General features: G+C 40.5%; 1 long non-coding RNA gene across 1 annotated transcript; it reads left to right on the top strand.

Annotated features, from left to right (window-relative positions):
- Positions 1-5,640: 5,640 nt before the first annotated feature.
- LOC137083854 (uncharacterized) lies at positions 5,641-12,260 on the top strand. Its single transcript, XR_010906629.1, has 4 exons — positions 5,641-5,742; positions 5,831-6,014; positions 11,717-11,914; positions 12,036-12,260. It is a non-coding gene; the product is annotated as an uncharacterized lncRNA (long non-coding RNA).
- Positions 12,261-14,215: the final 1,955 nt, after the last annotated feature.

Genomic DNA, 14,215 nt, shown 5'->3' with positions numbered 1-14,215 from the left:
GAGGAAAAACCACAGACTTGGCAACATAGTGCAGTTGAGTTCTGTTGACATTTGACAACTAACGTCATGCATCGCTCCCTTGCTCTGATTGGTTGTAGCTCTATCCAATTAAGGTCTTTCCTGGTTTGGTTGAAACACGCCCCATAATCACATCCCAATGGAGCAGTATCAGACTCATATTCTGACTAGAATTGATGAACCATGTCAGGCTAGTAAATCCATGATAAATGTTGGTGAATTGTTGGTTGAAAAGTATTCTAACTGGATCGTTGTGGCTAAATATCTCTCCTGATTTGCATGTTGATTAAGTCAATTACTTTATACACTTTGAAAGATGGAATCGTGAAGAACGGGACCTGTAAACTTAATTAAATTACAGAGAAATGTGCAGCTTGCATTAGAGACCTCTGTGCCAAACTCAAAAGCTTGTTTAGTGATCGTGTGATCGAGACGTAGATTTACATGGATTTACGGTCACCTCCCTAACTAAGGCCCTTCTCCCCTGATCCCTCAGTTTGGTTCCAGCCCTGGTTGTTCCAAACTTCTTCCATTTATGGATTATGGAAGCCACTGTGCTCACTGGGACCTTCAATTCTTCATAAATGTTTCTGTACCGTTCCCCAGATCTGTGCCTCATTACAAGCCTGTCTCGGAGGTCTACAGACAGAGGGTGTCTTATGAAGCCCCGAACCATTAATTATGTGGCCCAAATACTCAACGGAAAGACAGAAAAACTCACACGTGTCCTTCCTGACCTTCAGTCCGAAACTTTGCAGTCTCTGCAAGGTGGCTTCCAAATTACTCAAATGTTCTCTCTCATCCTTTCCAGTAATCAGCAAATCATCAAGGTAGCACTGCACCCCTTTCAGCCCACTAAAAATCTGGTCCGTTGCTCTTTGAAACAATGCTGGCGCTGAAGTAATCCCAAATGAAAGTCTCTGGTATTGATACATTCCCTTTCCACCATCGTTTTAAGCACCTTCCAGGAAGGGAGAACATAGCTTGGATCAAGCTTGTTCACAAAGGCCATGAAACCCTCATTCTCCACGATGTTGAAGGGTTGCAAATTCTTCATCACCGTATTAAAAAGAGCCTCATCTAATTCCCTATGTCTGCCTTTTAAAATAAAATAAAAGATAAAACCTAGTTTCAGACAGATATATTGAAAGAAATATAGAAAAAGTGCACAGCTATTAAAAGTACCCTACTGGTTCATTATTTGCAAACCTTTCTAAACAAACAAGTTATGTTTAGTAAAGTTTATGCTCAGACAGCGATAGCTCAAGCTGAATATAGAACTGCATAAATTAGGAAAACCAAACTGATGTCTTCACTTGTTGTCGATGGGTTAATCATACGTAGGCCTATAAATGTTTTTCATGTAATGGCTAACTTTTTGAAGTGTCATATTTAAATATTTACAGTGAAGCTGTTTAACACGATTTGGAGTTGTGATTGGGACGTTAGTTTTTACGGGCCTAAGCCTATTTACAACTATGGATTTTCTAAACAGTGTCCCAACTTTGTGATTTTATCAGAATTATATTTCAAACAATGCATACCTTACTTAGACTGCCCAGCAGTGTAAGTAGCACGCCTAGGTACAGGGGGAATGTTACCATCCTCTGCACCCTCCAAAATAGCAGGAGGAGTTCTCCTCAAATGGCGCATCATGGATGATGTATTGTAGCGAGCCGGATCTCACGAAAATGCGTATAAATAGTACGAGTTTGCAATCTCGTGGAATGTATACGCCAAAATGAGTTTTGGCGTGCGCATGGTACGCGGTTTTTCGCGTGCATATGATACGCACTTTATGCCGTATTATACATACGAACCCCCCACCCCACCACCCTAAACCTACCCAAGAGGGTGTCATATGCACGCCATAAAGTGCGTATCATATGCACGCGAAAAACCGCGTACCATACGCACGCCAAAACTCATTTTAGCGTATCCATTCCACGAGATTGCAAACTCTTAATATTTATACGCATGACCATGAGATCGTGTTGATTGTAGCAGTAGGCTAGCTGTACAATACATCACAATACATAGATCTCACATTATTTGGTGTTTCCAAATAAAGTGCTCCCACATCACAGATGTATAGCATCTCTTAGGTGGAGCCTCCATTTATCTATTGATATAATGTATAAGATAATGTATATACGTATAAGATAATGTAAATCTATATATCACCTATGAATCTATATCTATATATTTAAATTATCTAACTTATGCTCTGCTATCTGTCACTATCAAACTTAGCCTATATGAATGTGTCACTATATCTATCCCAACTATCTGTCACTGTCTATATCTGTCAGTAAATATATATAATTTAAATCTAGCCTAAATATAACTAATCAAAGCTAAACTAATCACTATAAATCTCACTTCTTTCACAAAATCACTTCTATCACAAAATCTCTCTCCTTTCACAAAAACCCACGAGGTGAAGATGCATTAATTTCACTTTTCAACTTTGTGGGGAATTAGGTTCATAAAGATGTGTGACTGTGTGGTTTGTTCCCGTCCCTTTCAATCAAACACAGTTTCGACAGGCATCACCTGATGAAACACTTGTGAAAGAAGTCAAAGCTTGATTTAGCCACAGTCACGTGACATGGTTGAATTACAGTTCGGAGCAGTGTTTCAAAACATCAGGGGTCTCATTTATAAAAACTCATCTCTTCCCTGAGCACTTAATCTTATCATAAAAAACCTTTTATGATTTTTGCTAGTAATATCCAAATATTTTTAGGGCAGTTTTTGCGTTTCTTTGCCTCTTCATGACAGGTCGCTTCTGGCCCTCCTCAGTTGTAAGTCGCTTTGGATAAAAGCGTCTGCTAAATGCATAAATGTAAATATAAATGTAAGCGGGCGTACGGTCTGGAAACGTACGTTCCCTGGAATGAGGACACCCTCAAGACTGACATTTTGGTGAGGGTTAGATAAATCTCTACACCTGTAAGTTCCAGCGACCGGGACCTTGTGTTCTCTGGCTCAGTATATTGAAAATGTGCTGTGGTTGAGTGGTTTTTCCCTTACCGTTTGGTGAGGTCGACAAAAATGCCACCACCACTCAGCTATAGCCACCCTTATCCACTTCAGCCATCATAACTGCTACGCCTGAGTATCCATTTCCAAAACCTATCCACGTCTCCATCCAGAGTCCCTTGACATCTCAAGTTCCCATCCAGAGAAAACTGGCTCATTGACTTCATGACAGAAGCATCCCCTGTCTCTGTCCAGAGTCCAGAGATGGCTCCAGCCATTCCTAACACGGCCAAGGAAGGCGTTCCTGAACTGCCTGAGCGACTGTAACCGCTATAGCCCCCTGAACCTCTATTTGGTTTTTATAAAAAAAAACTATAAAAAAACATCAGTTAGGTCAATTAATATTTTTTAATGTTAATTTATATTCATTAATTTATATTAAGAAATGAAAAAGTAAGATGTGCAGGGAATAGCTTTAATGTTTTTTGAGACTTTTATGTTTATGCATAAAGTAATTTTTAAAAATCGAACAATATGAATCATATCTCTATAACTCGCTTTGTGGAGAAGAGAAGACAAGTATCCTTACCCGAACAGAGCTATTCACACTTACATATTCTGTTAAGCTAAAAAGAGAAAAAAGACATGATTGGTAAGAAATCAGTTACACCAATTTAAAGTTAAAATGTATAGACATTTTAAGAAAGAAATCATTTACCTGTCAAGAATGTATTTGACAGTCTATTTAGTGATTATGTTAGCATCAGAACTGGACCACGGAGCAATGGAAGAAGGTGGCCTGGTCTGATGAATGGGCAATGTTCTGCTGGAAAACCTTGGGTCCTGCCATCCATGTGGATTTTACTTTGACATATGCCCCCAAACTTAGCATTGTTGCAGACCATTTACACCCTTTCATGGAAATATTATTCCATTGTGACTGTGGCCTCTTTTAAGAGGACAATACATCCTGCCAAAAAAGCAAAAATGGTTCAGGAATGTTTTGAGGAGCAAAAAAAACGAGTTTGAGGTGTTGACTTGGCCTCCAATTTCCTCAAATCTCAATCCAATCAAGCATCTGTGGATGTGCTGAACAAACAAGTCCGATCCATTGATGCCCCACCTCGCAACTTACAGGACTTAAAGGATCTGCTGCTAACATTTTGGTGCCAGATACCACAGTACACCTTCAGGGGTCCAGTGGAGTCCATGCCATGACAGGTCAGGGTTGTTTTGGCAGCAAAAAGAGGACCAAAACAATATTAGGAAGGTGGACATAATGTGATCGGTGTCAGATATATGGAAATGGAGGACCCAGATGCAGAGTGAACAAAGACAATTTATTGACAGGACAGTTCAGCAAAGCACAGGAGGGTGGTGGAGGGTAGTCCAAACAACAGGGCCAATGGGGAACAACGACAGCACAGTTAAGGGTGACTGCTGGAACCAGCTCCAGGAAACAGCAGGTCAAAGAGCCACAGAGGACTGACTAGGTCAGGTAGATGGCAGAGGTGAAGACAGGGCAGGACACAATAAAGCAAAGATCCGTTACTTGCTGCTCATAACTAGTCTAGCTACCAGGCAGAAGGAACCAGCAGGCAGGGAATCCCAGGGAGGAGGCAGGAATTTACACGAGACAACACTCTAGGCAACGAAAGAAAACAAAACAAATAAAAACTGGCAAGACTAGAAATAAAGACTGGAGAAAACTAGAGCAAAAAAAAGACTTGACTAGACAAAAAATTCAGAAACAAAGAAAAAACTAAATTAAATAAATTCAAAGCTAGAAATAATGGAGACACTAACTCTAGAACTGACTAATACATAAAACTAGACTGAATACGTACATATAACAACTTGTTCTATATGGAGAAGAGATATATATTCGAATAGTTTTTAAAAAACGAATTTTGAAGGTGAAAATTAATATTAAAAAAAACAACAACAAAAGAACGAAAAAAAAGAAAGGAAAACCCCTCCGCCGCAGTAGAGGCATGGCTGTCTGCTTTTCGAGTGAGCGCGCGCACGCATGGGGGTTCAGGGACAGGTCACCGGAGTCGCTGCTGAAAGTTGACGCGTCTTGCAGTGAAGATGGCAGAAAATGCAGAGCCCAACTCGAACACGGCAGAGAAAGAGATTTTAACCCTATAATTTAAAGCCATTTCTGGAAGTACGTTGGATTTTGGTCGGTAGGAGGTAAATTAGTTGAGCCGCGAGATAAAGTTATATGCAAGCGATGTAAGATACAGTTAGCATACCATGCCTAATTCAATGCAGAGGTCTGCACTCTGCTGTCTTGGCCATTATTTTATTTACTTGTTTTTGTGTAAGTAATACGTTGTCAAATGTATAAACTTAAATAGATTACCTATACATGTAGTTATGTCTCTTTGTATTAATTTGTCCTGTTATTGACGTAATGCGCGTCATTGACAAAATGCGCACCCAAATGTTCGAATAGTTCGAATATTCGTGTTTGATTTAGAGGGAATATTCAAACGTCATTTTTGAGCAATTTTGACAGCCCTACTGGAAACCAATCACCGAATCCTACTTTCACATTACTGAGGCAGTTTGTTTGGTGCTGTATCCATTTTCTCATTCTCATAGTAATCACAATGTTTTTTGTTTTTTTTGCAGGGTCCTAATTTAGTCTTTGTCTGTGGCAATAATAATACCAATTTTTTCTACAACACTGGAGCGCTCCAAAGTACTACACTGGGGATCATCACAAATATAGTAAGGATAATGTTTGTTAGCAGATTGTTTGATATATTGACTTTTTATCAGGTTTTGATATATGAATTCATATCCTTTTTTTTTTCAGATTAATTCAAGCAACATCCAGGGTTCGATTCAACAAAGCTTGATTCAGTGTGTTTTCAGTATCCCCTTTGATGAAACCGTCAAATGGTTCCTAAGCTATGTCAGCGGCACACATTTCAACAGCAGCAACCCAGTTAATTCCCAAATTCCCGTATTCCTTGACATCTTGAAGGGTTCAACCAATGGTGAGTTTGTTCATATTTCAAACACATCACAGGTTGTTATAGGATATGTAACTAATGTCAGTTTAAAGGGATAGTTCATCCAAAAAATTTAATTAGTCCATTATTTACTCACTCTCAATCATCCTAGGTGTATATGACATGCAACTTTCAGACGACTAAAATCAGAGTTATATAAAAAATATTCTGGCTTTCCCAAGCTTTATAATTGCAGTGATTTTAGCTTTGTCCATAAAAGTGCATCTATTTCCATCATATAACTGCTGCACGTGGCACCGGGGGTTAATAAAGTCCTTCTGAAGTGAATGGATGAATTTGTGTAAGGAAAATATCCGTATTTAAAACTTTATAAATTAAATTTCTAAAATTTTATTTTCACGTTCTGGGCCACATTGTTTAACCCCTTTACTGTCAAGGATCGCCAACAGCCCCAGATTACAGTTTTTCAACATTCATGTTAAAACATCACACACTTACTTTATCTGGATAACTTGGTATAATTATAAAGATGAAAGCCTCCAGCTTCAATATTTGACCACTGTTTATTATAAAGCAGGGTTGCAGTGACATTTATTCTTAATATGTCAGCAGTGCAAAATAATCAATCTATAATGAACGATATTCTGAAATGAATTTTTCATCATACAGAACACATTTTATATTCATTTCCCACCGATTTATCCAATCTGAGCGCTGAAAGAGTGATCACAGCTATCTCTAAGCACGATGTGACACGGAGCAGGGGCTATTTATGCAAAATAACAAGATTTATTAAATAATAAATAAACAGTGAGAATTAACAAAAAAGGGCTTCAGGAGGGTAGAGGCCAAAACGACAAATAAAACATGCTTACTAAGGTTAAGGATAATTTACCTACCAAAAGAAAAGAAAAGAAAATACATGAAATAATTACCTAACTCCCTTACTACTTAGACACAGAAGAAAATGTGATTCTTAAAATAAAAAGGCATCCACCTCCCTACTGGGAGAAGATTAAGGCAACAAAGTAGAATGTCTGATGTTCACGAATAGAACTTAAATAGAAGAAAAAGACTGCACAGCACAGATTGAATTAATGTTACAGGAGTACAAACATTAGCTGAAACACGTAACAGCTCACCTTAATCTGAGGTACAGGGTATACACAAATTAGCTGAGACGCAGCTTTTTACCTGAATAATACAGGCAAAACAATATACACAACATATGGAAACCAACAGCGCTGGGACCAGAAGATGGTAGTCTCTCTCACGGACTGGAGGTCTCTAGGTTCCTTTGAGTTGATACTCCAGGAACTCCTCACTCACCTTGTCATGTTCCTCTGGCCTGTGGAAAGGAAGTAGTTTATGAAATCCAAAAAGAGCACCATGTGTAAAGAACTGATTAAGGGGGAGTTTTTTGATTCCATTCTCCACAGCCCTGACCAGAAACTGCTGGAATAGCTGCACCTCCTGAGGTGTGATGTCTCCAGCCTCAAGGAACCTGTTGAGCGTAGCTCTGGTGGTGAAGTCAACATTTGGTTTTTCTCCTATCCGACAGAGAACAGAAAGAGATAAAGCAAATTAAGTCCAGGTAGATTAAACAATATCTCAAAATCAAAACGTGTCAGGTTACGTATGTAACCATGGTTTCCTGAGAGGGAACGAGCAGCTGTCGGAACGCTGCGGGAACGCCTCTGCATGATTGCGTCATGAAGCAGTTGTGAAATCTGTCCAATAGCGTGGCGATACGTCATAGGCGGTTGACGTCATTGACCATGAAGCTATTAAGCATCCCGAGACCAAACAGTGTTAGCTTCTGAAAAAGTCGAAAAAGTCGATCACAGGCATACCGGGAGTATGGCAAAGCGACGCAGCGTCTCGTTCCCTCTCAGGGAACCATGGTTACATACGTAACCTGAGACATTCCCTTATCGAGGGAACTCGCGCTTTGTCGGAACGCTGTGGGAACAAAATGCCCACATCGCCATAGGCCCGAGTTCCTGTATATGTGAAATTATACTCATCATCCCACATCCACCCGGGAACCTGGGGTAGAGGCTACATCAATGTTATAAAACCACACAAACGTGTGCAGAGAGGACCACCCTGCCGCATCACAAACTTCTTGGAGCGAAACTCCTGATACCAGTGCCATAGAGGCAGCCATACTTCTAGTCGAGTGGGCTCAGACTTTCAGAGGTGAAGGTTGTCCAGCTGACTCATATGCGAGAGAGATAGCCTCAACTATCCACTTGCTTAATGTCTGCTTAGATGCTGGCTTCCCTTTACTCGGGGACCCACAGCTCTGTGGACATATGCATCCAAAGCCCTTATAGAGCAAAGCAGATTCAATCTCTCCTGGTCTGGGTTGTGCAACGGAGGCGGGGAGAAGGCCTGCAACATTACAGGGCCCACCACATTAGTGGGGACCTTAGGCACATAACCTTCCCTCGGGAATAAGAAAGCTTTCACCATCCCAGGTGCGAACTCGAGACAAGAGGGAGCTTCCGGCAAAGCCTGCAAATCCCCTATTCTCTTTGGAGACAAAATGGGCAGGAGAAGTACTGTTTTTTTTTAATGTGAGAAACTTCTCTGGCACCTCTTCAATAGGCTCAAAAGGGGCTAACATTAGGCCTTCTAACACTATGGCCTAGTCCCAAGTCGGAACCCTCGAACGTGCCGCAGGCCTCAGCCTCAGTGTCCCACGGAGGAAGCAGGTTACCCATGGGTGTCTCCCCACTGATGCATTATCTACAGGCTTTTGGTAAGCAGATATTGCCGCCACATAAACCTTCAAAGTGGAAGGGGATAACCCTGAAGAGAACTTTTCTTGCATAAAATCTAGTACTGAACCAACGGGGCAGTGAACTGGATTTACAGAATGGCCTGTGCACCAGGCGACACGATATGCCACGAAAGCTGATGGCCGCTCCACAGACCCTGTACCGAGCGACCACTCATGACCGCTCCCCAACCAGTAAGGGAAGCGTCCGTCGTTAGCATTAAGCGACGACAAGGAATCCCCAGTACTGGACCTTGGGATAGGAACCAAGGATCCCTTCACATCAACAAGGCACATAGGCATCGTCGCGTGACCTTGATCAAGCAAAAAGGATTTCCACTCGGGGATAAGCCCTTGGTCCTGAGCCACCATTGCAAAGGCCTCATGTACAGCAGGCCAAAAGGTATCACGTTGAACGCTGCTGCCATTAAACCCAGAAGTCTCTGAAACTGTTTCACAGTGAGTGGCTGACCTAGCTTTACCCTGTTTACGCCCTTAAGGATTGCTCTTATCCTGGCAGGGGATAGCTGAGCCGTCATTTGTCTCGTGTCCCAAACTACGCCCAGAAAAGTATTGCTCTGTTGAGCTACAAACACACTTTTATTTAAATTTAGCCTTAGCCCCAAAACTTTCATATGGGCGAGGACAGCATCTTGATGCTGGAACGCCAACTGTTCCGACTGCGCCAATATGAGCCAATCGTCTATATAGTTCAGTACACGGATGCCCTGTAGTGGCAAGGGAGCCAAGGCTGCATCTACGCACTTTGTGAAAGTGCGGGCCGATAAATCATGCTCTGATCCAGGGATGGAAATTAACTTTTTTGTCCACCGGCCACTGTGGCTGGTGGATTTCAAAATCTACCAGCCACTCAATGTTTTTACCAGCCACTTTCTTGTTTTTAACCGACAATGTGTAACTGCACGTGAAAATGAATACTACAAGCTCTACAATACTTAAGCTGTTTATTGACATTTTTTCACTCTTATACACACACAAACCATGAACTGATATACATTTCATTAAATGAGTAGGGCTCTATGTTCTCTCTTTTTTTTTTTTTTACCTGGATGTGGCATTTGGATGATTCGTGGTCTTTTATGGCTTCCAGTTTTAGGTTTTTAGTACCAACAATGAAACTACTAGTTTTGGCATCTCCTGAAGCGTGTTGACGACATACCGAGCAGAACATTGTCAGTAGGGATGCACCGAAATAAAAATTATTGGCTGAAACCGAAGCACTAAAAGAAATTATGCCAATTATCCATTGCATTTATGGCTAATGCTATGACTGAGAAACTTTACTAAAAATTGCATTAATTAATATTAAAGTTTAAAATAATAAATCAATTACAAATTATGCAAATATTTATTTAGCACATTGCAACATCAAACAGTATAAAATAAAATTCAAAGTAAAATGTTTAACTTGATCTCACTCATGTGTACATTAAATAATAATGTACAGGTCTACTACTTACAAAAGCTATTCAATCAAGAGCAGTGAGTGATGTCCTTATTGTTTGTTTGACATTAAACATAGCAGTAAAAGCTACTGCCCCTTTAAGACCTAATAGAGGGATATGCGTCATCTTTCACGACTGTATAAAGTTCACTTAAGGCATATTCAGACTATGTCTGCTAGAATTCTCATCAAGATGAACATGTTGGCATACTTTTTGTGTGAGTTTGTCCGTTTAAGCACAAGACTTGAAAGAGAACTCAATATTTGTGCGCTGTGAGACGGGTGCGCGCTTCCGGATGACAGTGACGGATCTTCTCTCAGCGCGCGAGTATTCGCGTCTTCTGACACTACATCCGGGTAATGACGGCGAAAACGACTGGTCATATTCGGACATATGGCCGCACTCGCATGCACTGAACACAGTTTATAAAGAGGGGAAACAGTATGCTATTTTTATTTACCCGCCACGGTGGCCGGTAGGTGAAGCGAGTTTACCCGCCACAACTCAAAATCACCCGCATTTGGCTGGTGGCGGGTGCTAATTTCCATCCCTGCTCTGATCCCAAACACATAACACACAAATCATGTGTATCCCCACCCGTGATGTAACGTGGCCAGGGAGTGACACACTGTCTGAATTGTTTAGTCGCCATTTCTTTTTCTTTTTCTCTTGAGAGACAAACACACATCAAATAGACAATATTTCACAGAGCGCTTGTGAAGACAGAGAGCCTAACACTGTTTGGTCCAGGGATGCTTTCCAGGATGCGTTCCGACGCAGCGCGAGTTCCCTCGATAAGGGAATCACTATTTATTCTCTAAATGCATCAGGTAGACACACAGGAATTTCATTTGGCAATCAGAACGTTCACTCAAAACTAGACATACAAACAGTAAGCACACATAGATTCAGCAAAATATGCACAATAAGTGCAAGTTGATGAAGGTATTCCTCTATGTATTTTACCCATAGGCTACATATACATTGTATGCCTACACTCAGTATATGCCTTTTCCATAACATCAGAGATATCGCCCAATCCCAAAAAGTATATATATATATTTGTCTGTGCACAAGCCACCAATACTGAAAACAGTGGCCACAAGCAGTCTGCATGATTTCAAAAACGCATTCCAGCACCAGATTGCCTCTTATTTACCTCCACTAATCAACTAGAGATGCTTAATCTGTATTAGATACAACAACTCAAGCTGCAAGAAATGTCACTATCTATTTGCCGCAATCACTGCTGCTGCTACTCAACAATGTACACAAAAAGGCTGCTTCTTCTTTGGCTTGATACTGTGGGTTACACCATCAACATGCCTGTGGACACTGCCAAATAATTGCACAATGCCATGGACAACAACACAGAAGTATAAATGAAAATCGACGCATGACTTGCGGTGTAGAGGATACGGCTTAGGGTCCCAATGCATAAACTGAACACTGCCATTTTGCTATTTGTTTTAAAGGAACTCAGCTGGGACCACCAACACGTGTACTTGAGTCCTCTGCTCTGATCAATCTAGCTGATGTCAATTCTACTAATGTTGTAAGCAACCCAGCTAGCACCACAGCTAGCACCACTCTTGGCACCACAGCTAGCACCACAGCTAGCACCACAGCTAAGTCAAATGCAAGCATCCCACTCAACAGCCTATTGAGTCATGGTAAATACATTTCTCTAAAGTTTTCCAATGAAATAAATCACAATTTATTCAACAATAACATGCATGTTCTTTTCTCCATGCCTACAGTTCAAGTAACTCTTTCTTTTCTTATGACTTACAGCTGCAATTTGCCTTCTCAGTATCTTCTTGCACCTGATCCGATAAGGCCCGAGAGATACTTGACATGTAATGCTTTATAAAATATGGATATGGCATGTTTTCAAAAAATACTCTTTTCCATTGGCTTCTTTCTTTATCTGATTATTTCTATAAGATTGTCCATGTGAGAAACCCATGTGTGTTTGATGTAGACATGTTTTTACTGACAGCAGGAATGATCATGAAAATTTACACAAGAGATTTGCAGTCACAAAAAAATTAAAATAAAATAAAATACATGAATAACAAATATTATACATACAATTAAAACAAGTTATTAAAATGTAAAACTTTTTATAATAAATAATTGTGTCTATCTTTGCTTACTATACTTGCTATAAATAAAACAACTTTAAAACTTTAATGTTTATTGTGATGTCTGTCACTGTAGTGTGCAGTGTGTAATATCAGTCTGTGAATGTTCTGCAACGGTCTGCAAAGTTGTGAAGTCAAACCAAAAGAAAGAATCGACTCTGAACCACCTAAATAAGTCATTCGGAATTCCAGTCTAACTTCCGTGACCTGCATATGTAACATGGTAACACATTCGCATAATGCCCGTCTGTGGTCTTCTTTGGCTGCCTGCGGACAATGTCTACTTCGACCTGCCCTCAAACACTGTAGCTGGTTCATGTTATGTACACACATGTTCTTTTCTGCTCCGCAAAAGCATTTTATTTTTGTAATGGCTTCCAAAGGGTGAGTATGTGAAGAGTCCATGATGAAAATTACCACCGCGACACAACAGCAGAACAACGTTTTGACTCTGTGAGGTGTAAATGGAATAAAATGCTTATCCCTAACTTTATTTGGACCAATTTGCTCCTCAGAATCACAACCTTTACGTATTATTAATTACTGATGTATATATATATATATATATTTTACTGGGTGTTCAAAATTAGTGATCGACCGATATATCTGATTCCCGATATTTTCCCCGATGTTTAAGCATTTTCCCATAATCAGGTATCGGTTTTGTAATATCTAATTTTCCGATAAATGGCGCCATCTTGTGGACAAGTGCATACAAGTGTGCCATTAAAGGACTCTGTCTGAAGGGAGATGAGTCAACAGCGGTGTTCAAAGGTAAAATAACCTGCATCCCTTAATTAATCAACTTCGTTCAACAGAACAGTAATGCAAAATTGAGATAACCTCAAATAAGATGTTATGAGATGATGGTATGTAAGTTATAATGTACACCCAGCCTGTTGTTGTTACGCAGAATAAACCCCGACAGAGTGATCAGGATCAGGACAGGTCTTGCATCACTCTGATGTGTGTACATTATCCAGCTTATTACGCGGCTACTAGTCTCAAATTAATTAGACACAAAATATTGTCTTGAGATTAAATATTTTATTAGCTCTTACGCAAAGCTTACGTGGAGAAAAACAGTTCCAAACTGCTTTAAGTCTTTATCTATTGCTGCTAAATGTTGAAAATGAATGCTGAAAGGGTTCGTTCACCCAAAAATGAAACCAAGCCTATGATTTACTCACCTTCAAGTCTTCATAGGTGTATATGACATTCTTCTTTCAGACAAATACAATCAGAGTTATATTTAAAAAGTCCAGGGTAACGTTAATCCAAGCAGTAGTTGTAGCTGTTATTTCACAGAGCTAATAAGTAGGAGTGATAAGTAGGGGTGCTCCTGCGCTTTTGGATGATTGATCACCGGTCTCTAAAAAGGCCGATCTCAAAAACCGATCACATGCTGATGACACAAAGGCGCGCGCCTGTCGTGAGAGCGAAGGTATGACATGCAGCGGCACAGTCTCATTCTCTTTCCGGCACGGGTAAAATAATTATAATGCTGAAGGTGAAGTACAATTCATATTCTGTATTAAATAACTCACAAAGTCATTTGAAAACTTTCTGTGAGACGCAAGTTCACAAACAGAGCGAGGCACCGTGTCTCTCTCTCTCTCTCTCTCTCTCTCTCTCTCTCTCTCTCTCTCTCTCTCTCTCTCTCTCTCTCTCTCTCTCTCTCTCTCTCTTTCACTCTCAAACTGCTCAAATGGCTTCACATCAGCGCATTGCATCTGCAACTAAAATCGAGATGCACAGTTGACACAGGATTTGCCCCTTGCACAATCGAGACAGTGTCGCATCGTCACTAGTTTATCATTTGCATTT

This window comes from Pseudorasbora parva, chromosome 7, assembly GCF_024679245.1.
Source record: "Pseudorasbora parva isolate DD20220531a chromosome 7, ASM2467924v1, whole genome shotgun sequence".
Classification (NCBI taxonomy): Eukaryota; Metazoa; Chordata; class Actinopteri; order Cypriniformes; family Gobionidae; genus Pseudorasbora; species Pseudorasbora parva.
Note: the sequence above shows the minus strand (reverse complement) of the source record. Positions and strands in the feature narration are given on the sequence as shown.